This window comes from Oncorhynchus mykiss, chromosome 7 (genome assembly GCF_057628025.1).
Source record: "Oncorhynchus mykiss isolate SJ-2025 chromosome 7, ASM5762802v1, whole genome shotgun sequence".
Lineage (NCBI taxonomy): Eukaryota > Metazoa > Chordata > Actinopteri > Salmoniformes > Salmonidae > Oncorhynchus > Oncorhynchus mykiss.
Genome location: NC_143028.1, coordinates 46,839,366 through 46,853,924, shown reverse-complemented (window position 1 = coordinate 46,853,924; position 14,559 = coordinate 46,839,366). Strand labels below are relative to the sequence as shown.

Sequence of the window (14,559 nt, the reverse complement as noted above, 5' to 3'; positions counted from 1 at the left end):
ATATATCACACACACACACACACAGTATAGGCAATGTGTACATTACACATTTCATTACAGATTATATTTTTAAATATTTAAAATAAAATATGAAAATCAAAAAAAAAAATCTCAAATGAATAATATTTGATATTATCAATTTCAAACAATGATAGTAGCATTAGAACTTACCAATCCAGCATCCTCGCCATGCAGAAACATGTCCTCCGCCTGGGAGTCAAATCTAGCTTTGCTGAAAGATTCATCTTCCTGAAACAACTCGGTCTAGCTGTATCTATTTCCTCTATCATTTGGGTTAAATGTGTATACCTAGACTTTGTTTTAGCTTTTCCCGATTTATTCACCATATTTTAAATGCACTGCTCAAAAAAATAAAGGGAACACTTAAACAACACAATGTAACTCCAAGTCAATCACACTTCTGTGAAATCAAACTGTCCACTTAGGAAGCAACACTGATTGACAATACATTTCACATGCTGTTGTGCAAATGGAATAGACATCAGGTGGAAATTATAGGCAATTAGCCAGACACCCCCAATAATGGAGTGGTTCTGCAGGTGGTAACCACAGACCACTTCTCAGTTCCTATGCTTCCTGGCTGATGTTTTGGTCACTTTTTAATGCTGGCGGTGCTTTCACTCTAGTGGTAGCATGAGACGGAGTCTACATCCCACACAAGTGGCTCAGGTAGTGCAGCTCATCCAGGATGACGCATCAATGAGAGCTGTGGCAAGAAGGTTTGCTGTGTCTGTCAGCATAGTGTCCAGAGCATGGAGGCGCTACCAGGAGACAGGCCAGTACATCAGGAGACGTGGAGGAGGCCGTAGGAGGGCAACAACTCAGCAGCAGAACCGCTACCTGCGCCTTTGTGAAAGGAGGAGCACTGCCAGAGCCCTGCAAAATGACCTCCAGCAGGCCACAAATGTGCATGTGTCTGCTCAAACGGTCAGAAACAGACTCCATGAGGGTGGTATGAGGGCCCGACATCCACAGGTGGGGCTTGTGCTTACAGCCCAACACCGTGCAGGACGTTTGGCATTTGCCAGAGAACACCAAGATTGGCAAATTCGCCACTGGTGCCCTGTGCTCTTCACAGATGAAAGCAGGTTCACACTGAGCACATGTGACAGACTTGACAGTCTGGAGATGCCGTGGAGAACGTTCTGCTGCCTGCAACATCCTCCAGCATGACCGGTTTGGCGGTGGCTCAGTCATGGTGTGGGGTGGCATTTCTTTGGGGGGCCGCACAGCCCTCCATGTGCTCGCCAGAGGTAGCCTGACTGCCATTAGGTACCGAGATGAGATCCTCAGACCCCTTGTGAGACCCATATGCTGGTGTGGTTGGCCCTGGGTTCCTCCTAATGCAAGACAATGCTACACCTCATGTGGCTGGAGTGTGTCAGCAGTTCCTGCAAGAGGAAGGCATTGATGCTATGGACTGGCCCGCCCGTTCCCCAGACTTGAATCCAATTGAGCACATCTGGGACATCATGTCTCGCTCTATCCACCAACGTTGCACCACAGACTGTCCAGGAATTGGCGGATGCTTTAGTCCAGGTCTGGGAGGAGATCCCTCAGGAGACCATCCGCCACCTCATCAGGAGCATGCCCAGGCATTGTAGGGAGGTCATACAGGCACGTGTAGGCCACACACACTACTGAGCCTTATTTTGACTTGTTTTAAGGACGTTACATCAAAGTTGGATCAGCCTGTAGTGTGGTTTTCCACTTAATTTTGAGTGTGACTCCAAATCCAGACCTCTATGGGTTGATAAATTTGATTTCCATTGATCATTTTTGTGTGATTTTGTTGTCAGCACATTCAACTATGTAAAGAAAAAAGTATTTAATAAGAATATTTCATTCAGATCTAGGATGTGTTAATTTTAGTGTTCCCTTTATTTTTTGAGCAGGGTATATAATCTTGTTGAAAATGCTATTGAATATGTACTGCTATGCGTAACACCCGTGGCTCCGTCAAGTAGGATTTGCAATGGCGAATGAACCTCTTTTACGCCAGAGTTTACGACAAAGGCTGGTCTTCAAATGTGTAACCATTACATATTGGCGTTTACCTCAGCTCATTGGCTATCTTTCAAGATGATCAGTCGTCATTGGGCCAAAATACAGTCAATCAACGATAGACCGGTCCTACCAATGATGTCATTGATTGGTGTCTTCAAATCGTTTTCTTTTGGTCAATACATCCCGGGAAAAGAACCATCAAGTATGGTTGTGTTAGTAACAACCAGAGGATTGCAATGAAACCAACCATGACTGGATAAATGTTTGTTTAGTGTGTGTAATTACCACGAACGCATCGTCCAAAGTTGAACGAGACGGAAATCATGACGCAAGCGGTTTAAAAATGGATTTTATCAAACAAAACGAACATTCACTATGTAGTTAGGACACTTGGAATTGCCACCAGAGGAAGATCTTCAATGGTAAGCGATTTATTTTATTGTTATTTCTGACTTTCACGACGCTAATGCTTGGTTGGAAAATGCTAGTAATACTTGTGTGTGTGGTGCCGTCCTCAGAAAATAGCATGTTTGCTTTCGTAGTAACGGCTTTTTGAAATCTGACACAGCGGCTGGATTAATAAGATGTGCATCTTTTAAAACATTGAATTTACTCATGGTAAAACGATTGTAAAACTCCACTTTAGACCCACCAAAACCTCTCTAAATATATAATATATTATTAGTATTATATATTTTTAGTTTTTATAAACATAATACAAATAAATTTAAATGATTATGGACCACAACCAACATCTCAACCCTAACCGCTATGTCACATACTATGTTGCTCAAGTGGGTAATGGGTTACCCGGCTATCATGGATACCCGACCATGTACGGTTCGGGGATAGGTGGTATATTTCGTAACTCTTTAGGATGGTTTTACCGTTTATGAAGAGAGGCCTCATCATAGCCAAGCCACATTTAAAATCAGCGGCTAAAAATATAGTAAGTGAGGTTATGCCAATGCTATGACCAGAAGCGACTCACCAGATGCCGAGCATCCAGAAGGCTCGGGCTTATGTTGTTTCGAAGACCAAAAAAGAGACCTCCGGGTATAAGGCGCAGGCCTGCCCCTAAAAAGCGGAGGTTAACCATTAAAATAAACTCAGTAAGTCAAAGACATGGTAAAATGAGGTCTGGACCAAAAACGACAAAAAGAATACTCTGAAGTATTTTCTAAAAGAACAAGAAACATGGCTCTTTTACATCGCATGTCCTCTGAAGCTAAAAAGACAGATCTAGATCTTTTCACGGCCCCCTTAAAGGTGAGATACCGCTTTAAAACCATTTATTTAATTCATAATATTTAGTACAGACCTTTTTAAAACATTTCTACTGCGCAATATTGAAACATGCACATGTGTTTTTTATGTATAGACATTGGTTGAACAACAGTTATACATCATTACCAGACACAGTACTAAACTTTTAATAACCTTTAAATGTTTATAACATGCGGTTGTAGGAAAAACATTATTCGTATAAAATAAGACATTATTTTTTTTAAGACATTGCATTTCTCTGCGACAGACCGGGGCAAGAGAGAAAACGAGAGATTCACGTTCATTAAAACCTCTTCAGTCTACCCCCTACTTTTTCGAACATTCTGTTAAAAATCGCGCAACATTTCAGCGTCCTGCTACTCATGCCAGGAATATAGTATATGCATATGATTAGTATGTGTGGATAGAAAACACTCTGAAGTTTCTAAAACTGGTTAAATCACGGCTGTGACTATAACAGAGCGTGTGTTTCATCGAAAAGCGCAAGAAAAACTGGTCACTGAAAACTGAAAAAAATATCCATGCACCACTTGCATGTATTGTTTAAGGGACACCAAATTCAATGGGGCCGAGATTGCAGCCAGTCTTGTCAATTTCCTGGGAGTTATTTCTTGGTCAAACAAAGGAGAGAGATTCCATTCCATCCGGTCTCTGAGAGGACATCTTGGAAGAGAGATTTCCCGAACATGATTTGAAGACGTGGAGCTATTGAATACACATCGCCCCGTGTTCAATTTGATAGATTATTAACATTTACTAATACCTAAAGTTGGATTAGAAAAGTATTTCGAAGTGTTTTAATTTTAAAAAATGACGCTGCGTTTTGAAACTGTGTTTTTTTCTGAATCACACAGTTTCCATAGATGGATATTTTGGGTATATATGGACCGATTTAATCGACAAAAAGACCCAATAGTGATGTTTATGGGGCATATAGGAGTGCCAACAAAGAAGCTCGTCAAAGGTAATGAATGTTTTATATTTTATTTCTGCTATTTGTGTAGCGCCGGCTACGCTAATTCTTTTGTTTACGTCGCCTTCAGGTATTTCGGGGTGTTGCATGCTATCAGATAATAGCTTCTCATGCTTTCGCCGAAAAGCATTTTAAAAATCTGACTTGTTGGCTAGATTCACAACGAGTGTAGCTTTAATTCAATACCCTGCATGTGTGTTTTAATGAACGTTTGAGTTTTAACGTGTACATTTAGCATTTAGCGTAGCGCATTTGCATTTCCAGGTGTCTAGATGGGACGTCTGCGTGTCGGGTGGGAGTAAGAAGTTAAGGGGTGAGATATAGCATTAATACCATTTAATTCTAAATCTTTAGTACAGACCTTTAAAAACATGCTATAATTATTTAAACATTTTTACTATTTCTTTATTACAGATAAAGGGTCCAGCTATATGTTTATACATCCATCCGTCTCCAATTCACCATTGTCAAGACAGACTCTCTTGCTCGCAGGATATCCCACACACGCTCCGTCAAGGCTCCATAAGTTTTCACTCCATGGATAGATCAAACGTCTTGCATGTAGACCCTGGGAATGTCTTAAGGATAGAAGCGGCCAGCGATGTAATTGTTCACGATTTTGGAAAAGACTGTCCAGCTTATTCATCAGGGTTATGAATATAGGGTAATCAATCCATCTAGAGCTAAACATTGGAATAAAAAGTTTACATCCTTGCAGGCTTTGAAAAATACATATGAACTGACAGACTTTGTTGCATTTGTACTATGAAATTGTTCATATGCTAAAATTGTCACTTTGGAGTCGGGGCTATACGCCATTGAAGAGATCCTTATGGCTTTCAAATCACTGCGCCCGCACACAAGCTCTTCCAATGCATAGCCTGGCAAGGTTGTACCACTCAGGGCCTGTTCAATTTGACAGAGCGCTAGCCTTATCTTAAGCCATTCTCTCATACGCAGTGCAGGAGAACAACTCTTGCATGATAAAGGGGTTTGGGACTGCCGTCTGTGAAAATCTTCACAGTTGAATCCTCAGGTTGGAATATGTAAGCCATATGTCCATCACTCGTATCCAAAACTCCTTTAAAACATTCAGTGGCATCATACAAAATGTCCTCGATGCTTTTATCATTAGGTTCGTGACAAGAGACAGATAGCACCCCGAGAATTGGCCTACAAGACATTATTTTCTGTTCAATGTTCTGGGTTTTATTTTTTAAATCTAGTGTTCTGGGTCACATGTGTTGTTCTGGGCCTTATTTATAATGTGTCTGCCGCCAACACAATCCCCCCGGACATTCCTGCTTCATAGACAACAACCCTAAGGGCAATAAAATAGGGTGGCTGTGGGGCCATCCTCTTTGAAATGTTAAAACATTCCATGACTATTGCTCCGAGTCTGGGTAAAAATGTCACATGTAATTTTGCCTTTTGTAGACGCCATGACTTTTTGACTAAAGCTAATGGGGTTTTAACTTGAAGTGGAGGTCAGATTAAGAATTGGATATTACTTGTTTGGAGCGTACATTCTCTTTTAACTTGTTACGGAGGTGGTCCCTGCACAGGGACAGCTCAGCGGACATTTCAGAGCGCCACCGATAGTACTCGATAAATCTTTCATAAAAATACACATGCAAGGTACTGAATTAAAGCTACACTCGTTGTGAATCTAGCCACCAAGTCAGATTTGTAAAATGCTTTTCGGCGAAAGCATGAGAAGGTATTATCTGATAGCATGCACCCCCCCAAAATACCAGCACGACACGTAAACAACAGATTTTGCGGTAGCCGGCGCTACCCAAAACGCAGAAATAAAATATAAAACATTCATTACCTTGGACGAGCGTCTTTGTTGGCACTCCTATATGTCCCATAAACATCACAATTGGGTATTTTTCCCGATTAAATCCGTCATTGTATACCCAAAATGTAATTTGCTGAAGGCCAGTCTGATGCTGCAAAAAGCCCATTTACAAGACGCAACGTCACTTTTTAAAATTACAAAAGTCGCCTATAAACTTTTACAAATCACTTCAAACTACTTTTCTAAACCAACTTTAGGTATTAATAAACGTTAATGATGTATCAAATTGATCACGGGGCGATCTAAATTCGATAGCAGCAAGTCTGGAAATCATCGTCCATTTTTTCAGTTTCACAACATACTGTGGTGTGCCTCAAGAAAGGAGGGGCTTATTCGTGTTGTAACCAAGGATAAATAAGTCCGAAAATGACAACAATGGCGACATCGTGTGGAAGCTGTAGGCGTTTACGCATTTATTTTAGGTCGCCTTTAACAATACATTGAATGGCGGACAAATATTTTTTTTGTGTTTTTGGTAAACAGTTTTACCAGGGATTTTTACTCCTAAACATGTCTGTTATAGCCACATACCCGATTTAACCAGTTTTAGAGACTTCAGAGTGTTTTCTATCCACACATACTTATCATATGCATATACTATATTCCTGGCATGAGTAGCAGGACTTTGAAATGTTGCGTGATTTTTAACAAAAAGCTGTGAAAATTTGCATCATCCATAACAGGTTTTAATGAATGAAACACTTAACAAAACCAACGAATGAACCGTGAAGCTATACAAATTAGTGCAGACAGGCAACTAAACATAGTCAAGATCCCACACCAGAAAGTGGGGAAAAAAGGGCTGCCTAAATATGATCCCCAATCAGAGACAACGATAAACAGCTGTTTCTGATTGGGAACCATATCAGGCCAACATAGAAATACACAACATAGAATGCCCACCCCAAATCACACCCTGACCTAACCAAATAGAGAAATAAAACGTCTCTCTAAGGTCAGGGCGTGACAATATCTGCTAAACTGTTTACAAGACACAAACTTTGATTTGAAGTCTGAAAGGATAGATAAACTGATACAGTTGAAGTAAACTGAAAAAAATAACTAAGCATCAACATGTAATGTTTTACAAATTGAATAATGAGGACAGCTCTGTAAAGGAACTCTTCCGTGTAGCCATCTTATTCCCCTCTCTCTGCTCTTCCTCAGGATGCAGCCTCCCATCTCCACCACCCCTGGCCAGCCATCATATACATTTGTCTCAACGTTGTGCTTCACTGCCTACAGTATATGGAGGAATACAAAAACAAACAAACACAAAGAAGAACATGTATGATTCCTTGAAGCAAAGTGCACACACTATTTGATATTCTATAACCTTTATTGAAAAGTACATGCTTACTGTACTTTTTCAAGGGGCTTTGTCCTTTCATGTAACCTGCTCCAACAAAGACCCAGCCATCTCTGGTCTCCAGTGACTTCGCCCCAGTGCTCCCCATACTGACAAACGTCTCCCTGACTGTGTCGGTCATCCTGAGAGATGGCATCAAACAGTTTTCAATTTTGTCTAGTCGGGGTTTTAATGGCATGCTAATCAGAAAAGTCTCATTAGTCTTTATCCCGGCCTAGAGTTGGAGCTACCATACAGGGCTGGGATCAGTTATGTCAATTCAGTTTCTTTTTATTGACAACTTACTTTGTAGCTGGATGATCTAAGGAGACCACAGGAAATACACCAAACATGTTTTTTATACTGTGTTTTACGGTCCACTATTTACCAGGTACTTGAGAATTGCTTGAGAATGTGAAATGTTAATTACCTAAATATTATACAGTGGTCTCTTTGGGATGCATGGAAATAGTACCAGGAAGTTAACTTGAAGTTATCTATCATGTTGCATTCTTGTTTTGCATGCAGATACCACCCTTACAAAAAGATCACCTGAAAAAATCCTATGGTTTTTGGTTACGTAAAAAAAAAGTTTCACATGGATCATTCACATGAAAAATCACACGTTGTTTTCGAACATGTGAAACTGCAAATGTTATTTTTACATGTGATGAGCAATCGGACTCCAGAGTTCCTCTGTAGAGATGGGAAAACCTTCCAGAAGGACAACCATCTCTGCAGCACTCCACCAATCAGGCTTTTATGGTAGAGTGGACAGATGGAAGCCATTCTTCAGTAAAGGTACATGACAGCCCACTTGGAGTTTGCTAAAAGGCACCTGAAGGATTCTCAGATCATGAAAAACTGCGGCAGTTTTCTGCGGCAGTTTCTGGGAGACTAGTCAGGGTTGAGGGAAAGCTAAACAGAGCAAAGTACTGAGAGATCCTTAATGACAACATGCTCCAGAGCTCTCAGGACCTCAGACTGGGGGGATGGTTCTCCTACCAACAGGACAACGACCCTAAGCACACAGCGAAGACAACACAGGAATGGCTTTGGGACAAGTCTCTGAATGTCCTTGAGTGGCCCAGCCAGAGCACGGATTTGAACCCGATCGAACATCAATGGAGAAACCTGAAAATAGCAGTGCAGCGATGCTCCCCATCCAACCTGAAAGAACTTGAGAGGATCTGCAGAGAAGAATGGGAGAAACTCCCCAAATACAGGTGTAGCGTCATACCCAAGAAGACTCAAGGCTGTATTCGCTGCAAAAGGTGCTTCAACAAAGTACTGAGTAAAGGGTCTGAATACTTATGTAAATGTGGTATTACATTTTTTAAATTTTCAATAAAGGTGCAACATTTTTGCATTTTTGCCTTGTCATTATGGACTATTGTGTGAAGATTGATGAGGGGGGGAAAACTATTTAATCGCCTTTAGAAAAAGGCTGTAATGTCACAAAATGTGGAAAAAGTCAAGGGGTCTGAATCCCTTCCGAATGCACCGTATAAGTGAGATTTTCACATGTGGAGTTTTGTAACGTGAAACATCACATGGGATTTTCAAATGTGATTGTGAAAATTTGTGAAAACTTGCAATTCCACATGTGAAAGTTAGATTTTCACATGTGAATGTTTTTACAATGTGAAACCGCAACTTTCAAATGTGAAACTGCAATTCACGTGAAGTGAAAGAATGTTATTGTCCTCACATGTGAAAAAGTTAAGCTCAACAAATGAACACAGCTATTTCACTTGTGAATCAGCAAATTTCAAGCTTATTTTTTTCACAAGGGCAGAGGCACTTATTTTCAGAATACATGTTGAAGGAACCAATCTTTTCAAACTCCCCACTTTCACATTGGAAGACAAAAGATATTTGAATGTACTTACTAAAATACTTAAAAGTTGGCATAGTGCCTTAACAGTAAATGTTTTTATTACACAGTAGGGCTTCTCTAATGCAACTCACCATTCACAAGGATAATATTCAGCCCAACTCCGATGTTGTTGTAAATGCCACTCATGATGCTATAAAGATTAAAAGGTGTCATATTACACTATTTCATACATTCCCTGGCTATGTCTCAATACTTTGGAATAGTATATTTACCCTCTTCTACTCCCTTCCTGAATGGGTAATTGACCTTGATCATGAATTTCTTTAGATTGTTTTATTCATTTTCAGATCAAGGGTCATGCAGAATGAGAGATGAGGAAAGTCAGGTAGTTGAGACTGTTAGGGCACAGACATTTATACAGAATTACACGTTCTATTAATTTGTAGTTACTAGCCCTAGCTCTAGGATCTCAGTACAACAAACTGAGCGACAATGACACAAATTGAGTTTCTACTGCCATCTGCAGCCTGTGTGTTTGATTCAACTCTTGCACAGACACATCAGTTAAATTGAGATGTGTGCTCAGTTCCAAATGAACCTGTTCTCAGAACCTCACTCTCTCTACTCACGTCTTGCCATCGAAGCAGATCCTGGGTCGTACTATATTTGCCACACCACTTCTTACAAGACAAAGTTAGTTGGTGGACATTCACTTTGAAGACACATTTGGTTTTCGAGGTTGTTCAACTTGCTCTGGTTATTGAGATGGAAAATGAGATTTTATACATAAAACATGCCATTTTAGGTAGGCCGTCATTTTAAATAAGAATTTGTTCTTAACTGACTTGCGTAGTTAAATAAAGGTTAAAAAAATAAGTAAAAACATTTTAACATGCAAAGCAATTCATATCCGGGCTGTTAGCAGAAGTATTTAACTGTCTGGATAGCCTTGCCCTACCCATTCTGACTCTTTCAAACTCTAACGGCATGCAGGCAATGGGCTATTTTCCCCAGAGATAGAATAAATGATCAATAATGTATGAGCATGACAAAAGGATGTCTAACTTAAATTGTTTTGTCATGTCACCCTGAAGTATTAATGTATCAATTGAGATTCAATTAGGCATCTTTTTCATACTGACAGAACAAAAACTGCATTATTTACATTTATAAATAAGCGATGATTATGTGTTTAGGTCAATTTCAACTGTGAGGGAATTACTGTGCTCATTAGTGATAGATTAGGACAGCTGCTTGACATCACATTGCCATTTATTTAGTTTTGTTTAATTAAATGTTCATTAAATAAATTATTTCTTTGTCATGATTAATGTGTTACCTTCACCGATGGGAGAACATCAAAGTACTGAGTATATTGAAAAAAAAGAGGATGCCATTTAGTAATGGTTTTGTTATGAACCCCACTACATCCTTGACGGTATTAATAGGACCCTGACTTAGCAAATTGATAGGTTGCATTACTGGAAAAGCACTGAAAGAAGATAAATAATGGACAACCTAAAGCAACATTCTCAGTTAATTAACTGTTTGATTAATTAATTTAAGAGTGAAATCACTCCAAACATGTTTTATTTTTGGTCCACCAGCCACTTAGATCTTTTACCAGCCAAAATATTTAGTTTGTCATTTTGCTCAATTGTATTACATTTAACCAAAATATCAGAGACAAAATGTTCAGCTGCCCCTTTAAGGGCAGGAGGTTACCGTGGTAACTCGAGCCCAGTGATGCCAACTTAGCAATTTCAGCAGCAGAAGTACGGGTTTACCCAATGAATATAGTTGCTGTTGATGATTAGTTACAGGAGAAACGAGACCAAGATGAGACTCTGGACAAGGCGGATACGGTATATTAAAGGCCGTTTATTCAAGCGTAATGATATTTGGCAAAACGTGCTGCACGGCCCCCATTCGTCCAGCTCTTAGAGAACTATCAGAAGAAGAGACCTAAAAACATATTGTGCAGTTCATTTTATGCATTGAAATGACGTAGGTAGATTCTGGTAGTCCTGGCTTCTGGTAGGTTGCTTGTAGGTGATAGACAGTCCTCTCCAGCCTGGTGTCAGTATCCCATTGGTTCTCGACAGAGTTCTTTGTCTTTGGAGCCCCTCCCGAAGGGTTTTGAGTGTGTGCGTGTATTTATGGGTTTCAGTGTGTACGTTATCTCAGTCAGCCACCAGTGGGGGGGGATTCCAGTGCAGTTAGTATATACAGAAAACAGAGAGAGGGGGAGGGTATAACACAGAGTGCAAGCCAAAATTGCATGGTTAGGCCACAGGCAGACAACAGTCAGTGAATGCGTTATTACATGTGTTAATATGTTATTGCATTGCTCACGAATGTTTGATCTTGAACAGAACTTACAACATCAATCAACATGTCTCAATCAAAATTGTACAGCCAGAAGTACAGAAAAGAGTGACGTTCTGTACCTGAACAAATGTCAAATCATATTTTTTGCCGAGCTGGCCAGTCAATTTGAGTAACGTCATTGTGTATTCAACGTAATGACGCAATTTTACTCTATTACGCAATGACATCACAACGTCATAGAGCAACTTTTAGCAACAAATCAACTTGCCTCTAGCAACTTACCCTGAAAATGAGTTGGCAAAACTGCTCGAGCCTGTGTTTGTAAGTGTGTGTGAGATTTGGGATCTGAGTAGGTCATCTCTTTTATCAGTTGAAGCAACAGACTCAAACTAAAGTTGGAAACAACCTAGCTTGGAAACAACCTAACAATGTAAATATCCAAGAAACATGAGGACAAAGTTTCACTTTGTAAACTTTAGAGTAAATTAGACAAACTTTTATGCCTGTGCGCAACACCTCCAAATATTAATCTATCAGCACTTCACTCAGGGCGCACAGCTCCCCTGTCAGGTATTGTTTCTGTGCAAATTGGGATATCGGATTCATATTTCTTACCTGCCAATACCTATGTCAACCGCATTTGGCGGTTGGCAGTTGTTCATTTTATGCATTGGTTCCAGTAGTAGGTAATTATAGGCTTTCAAAATCTCTATTTTACAAACAAATGCTTCTGTAGATTACTTCCGGTGTTATACTTACTTGTGTTTGAGTTTTTTCACTCTTCAATACACCTAAACAATTAAAGTGATGCAGCAGACAAGAAGAAAAATATTTTTTACCATCCATGTTCCTCTAAGATTTCATAAGAAATTACTATTTTTATTTATTTATTTATTTAACCTTTATTTAACCAGGTAGGCAAGTTGAGAACAAGTTCTCATTTACAATTGCGACCTGGCCAAGATAAAGCTATAGTGATAACCTATTGTTATGAGTGTTATAAAATAATTCTGTACCCAAATACTTTTGAAAGTCTTGGTCTTTGGCTGTAACATGGAGGACTTGGACCAGATGACGCACAAAAAGATGAGTGTAGACAATAGCACCCCAATATATGCAGCGTTTTTGAACACTGGAACACATTAGGATGGTCAACACATAGATAAAGCAATATCTGGCTGCATAGCGGGTTAAATTGGGATTTTGTTGATGGTAGACAAATTCTAGGCATTCTATGCAGATTCCCTCTATGTGGAGTATAACTTTTTTCAATTCACCCTGTCTGCTGAACAGCTAAATATGTACACATTAACATACTCTAATGATGTTGCATCTCACCTTTTAACCTCATCTTGACTGTTTGGTCCCGTGAGAATGTTCTGTTCTGACTAAGGGATCAAATAAACAGATGATGGTGAATTTAAGATGCGTAAAACTACAAGCTGCCAAAATATGCCCTGACTTATTTTAACGCACAAGAAAATACCCCATGACTGAAGCTGCCATCTAAAACTGCAACCATGCAACCTACACACAGTTAAAAGTAGCTCTGCAAAAATGTATAAATTAAGTTTCCTTTATGCCCTACAGTAACTCTCATTACTTTGCATATCAATTACTCAGCTGTACAGTAAGTCATTGGATCGTAATGTAATTTAAAACTGGAAAAAGGCTTATTTACCTGTCCAGTGGGGAATGGTTATCCATTGCTGTCTGCCTGGAACTAAAGCTCTATCCAAGCTCAGCCATTGTATATATGTATGTATGTATGTATGTATGTATGTATGTATGTATGTATGTATGTATGTATGTATGTATGTATGTATGTATGTATGTATGTGAGTGAGTGAGTGAGTGAGTGAGTGAGTGAGTGAGTGAGTGAGTGAGTGAGTGAGTGAGTGAGTGAGTGAGTGAGTGAGTGAGTGAGTGAGTGAGTGAGTGAGTGAGTGAGTGAGTGAGCGAGCGAGCGACTGACTGACTGACTGACTGACTGACTGACTGACTGACTGACTGACTGACTGACTGACTGACTGACTGACTGACTGACTGACTGACTGACTGACTGACTGACTGACTGACTGACAATTTTGCAGTTCTTCAAAATAAACAAGGAATTCTTTTATGACTACTGAATACCAACTATCAAATCACTTAGATCATGTATTTTCAGGTAGAGATACCTTACGAAGCAACAGCTGGGTCTGTATATTCCCTGACGATCACATGCATTCCTCTGTCTCTTCCGCGGGCATGAAAGAAACAGATCGGACAAGAAGATGCGCAATGGATTATGGTCATTGTAATTTTATGCACTAGACTATGTAAAATATGGGCCAATTGAAAACTACAACTCCCTACCACATCGCACATTTCAGGCTGGATCTGATTTATCTCTAGAAAACTGACATTGGTCAATTAGTTGTTTACAAATACAATTAGTTGTTTACAATTAGTTGTTTACACCCAAATTTTGGTTAATCGCTCAGCACTAAGTGAGATACATGTATACATGGTGTTGTGTAACCAGGGCTCTAAAAAATATATCATTGGTAGCATTGGTGCTCCCATTTTTTTTTTTAAGTTAGTGTTGTTACGGTTTGGTCTGGGTAGGCCGTCATTGTAAATAAGAATTTGTTCTTAACTGACTTGCCTATTTAACTAAAGGTTAAATATATAAAAAAATAAGTGATGCAGTCAGTCTTTCCTCAACTCTTAGCCAACTCAGTCTGGCATACATAGTATTTATATTAGCCCTCTGATTACAACGAAGAGCAAGATGTGCCACACTGTTCTGAGCCAGATGCAGCTTAACAAAATGTTCTGTGCAGCACTCGACAACACGACTAAAACATAATCAAGATAAGACAAAACTAGAGACTGCAGGACAG

At 39.6% G+C, this 14,559-nt stretch overlaps 1 long non-coding RNA gene across 1 annotated transcript; it reads right to left on the bottom strand.

Annotated features, from left to right (window-relative positions):
* Positions 1 to 6,541: 6,541 nt before the first annotated feature.
* Positions 6,542 to 13,604, bottom strand: LOC149982569 (uncharacterized). The gene is made up of 2 exons (XR_016497278.1): positions 7,518 to 13,604; positions 6,542 to 7,391 (listed from the first exon to the last, which is right to left on the bottom strand). It is a non-coding gene; the product is annotated as an uncharacterized LOC149982569 (long non-coding RNA).
* Positions 13,605 to 14,559: the final 955 nt, after the last annotated feature.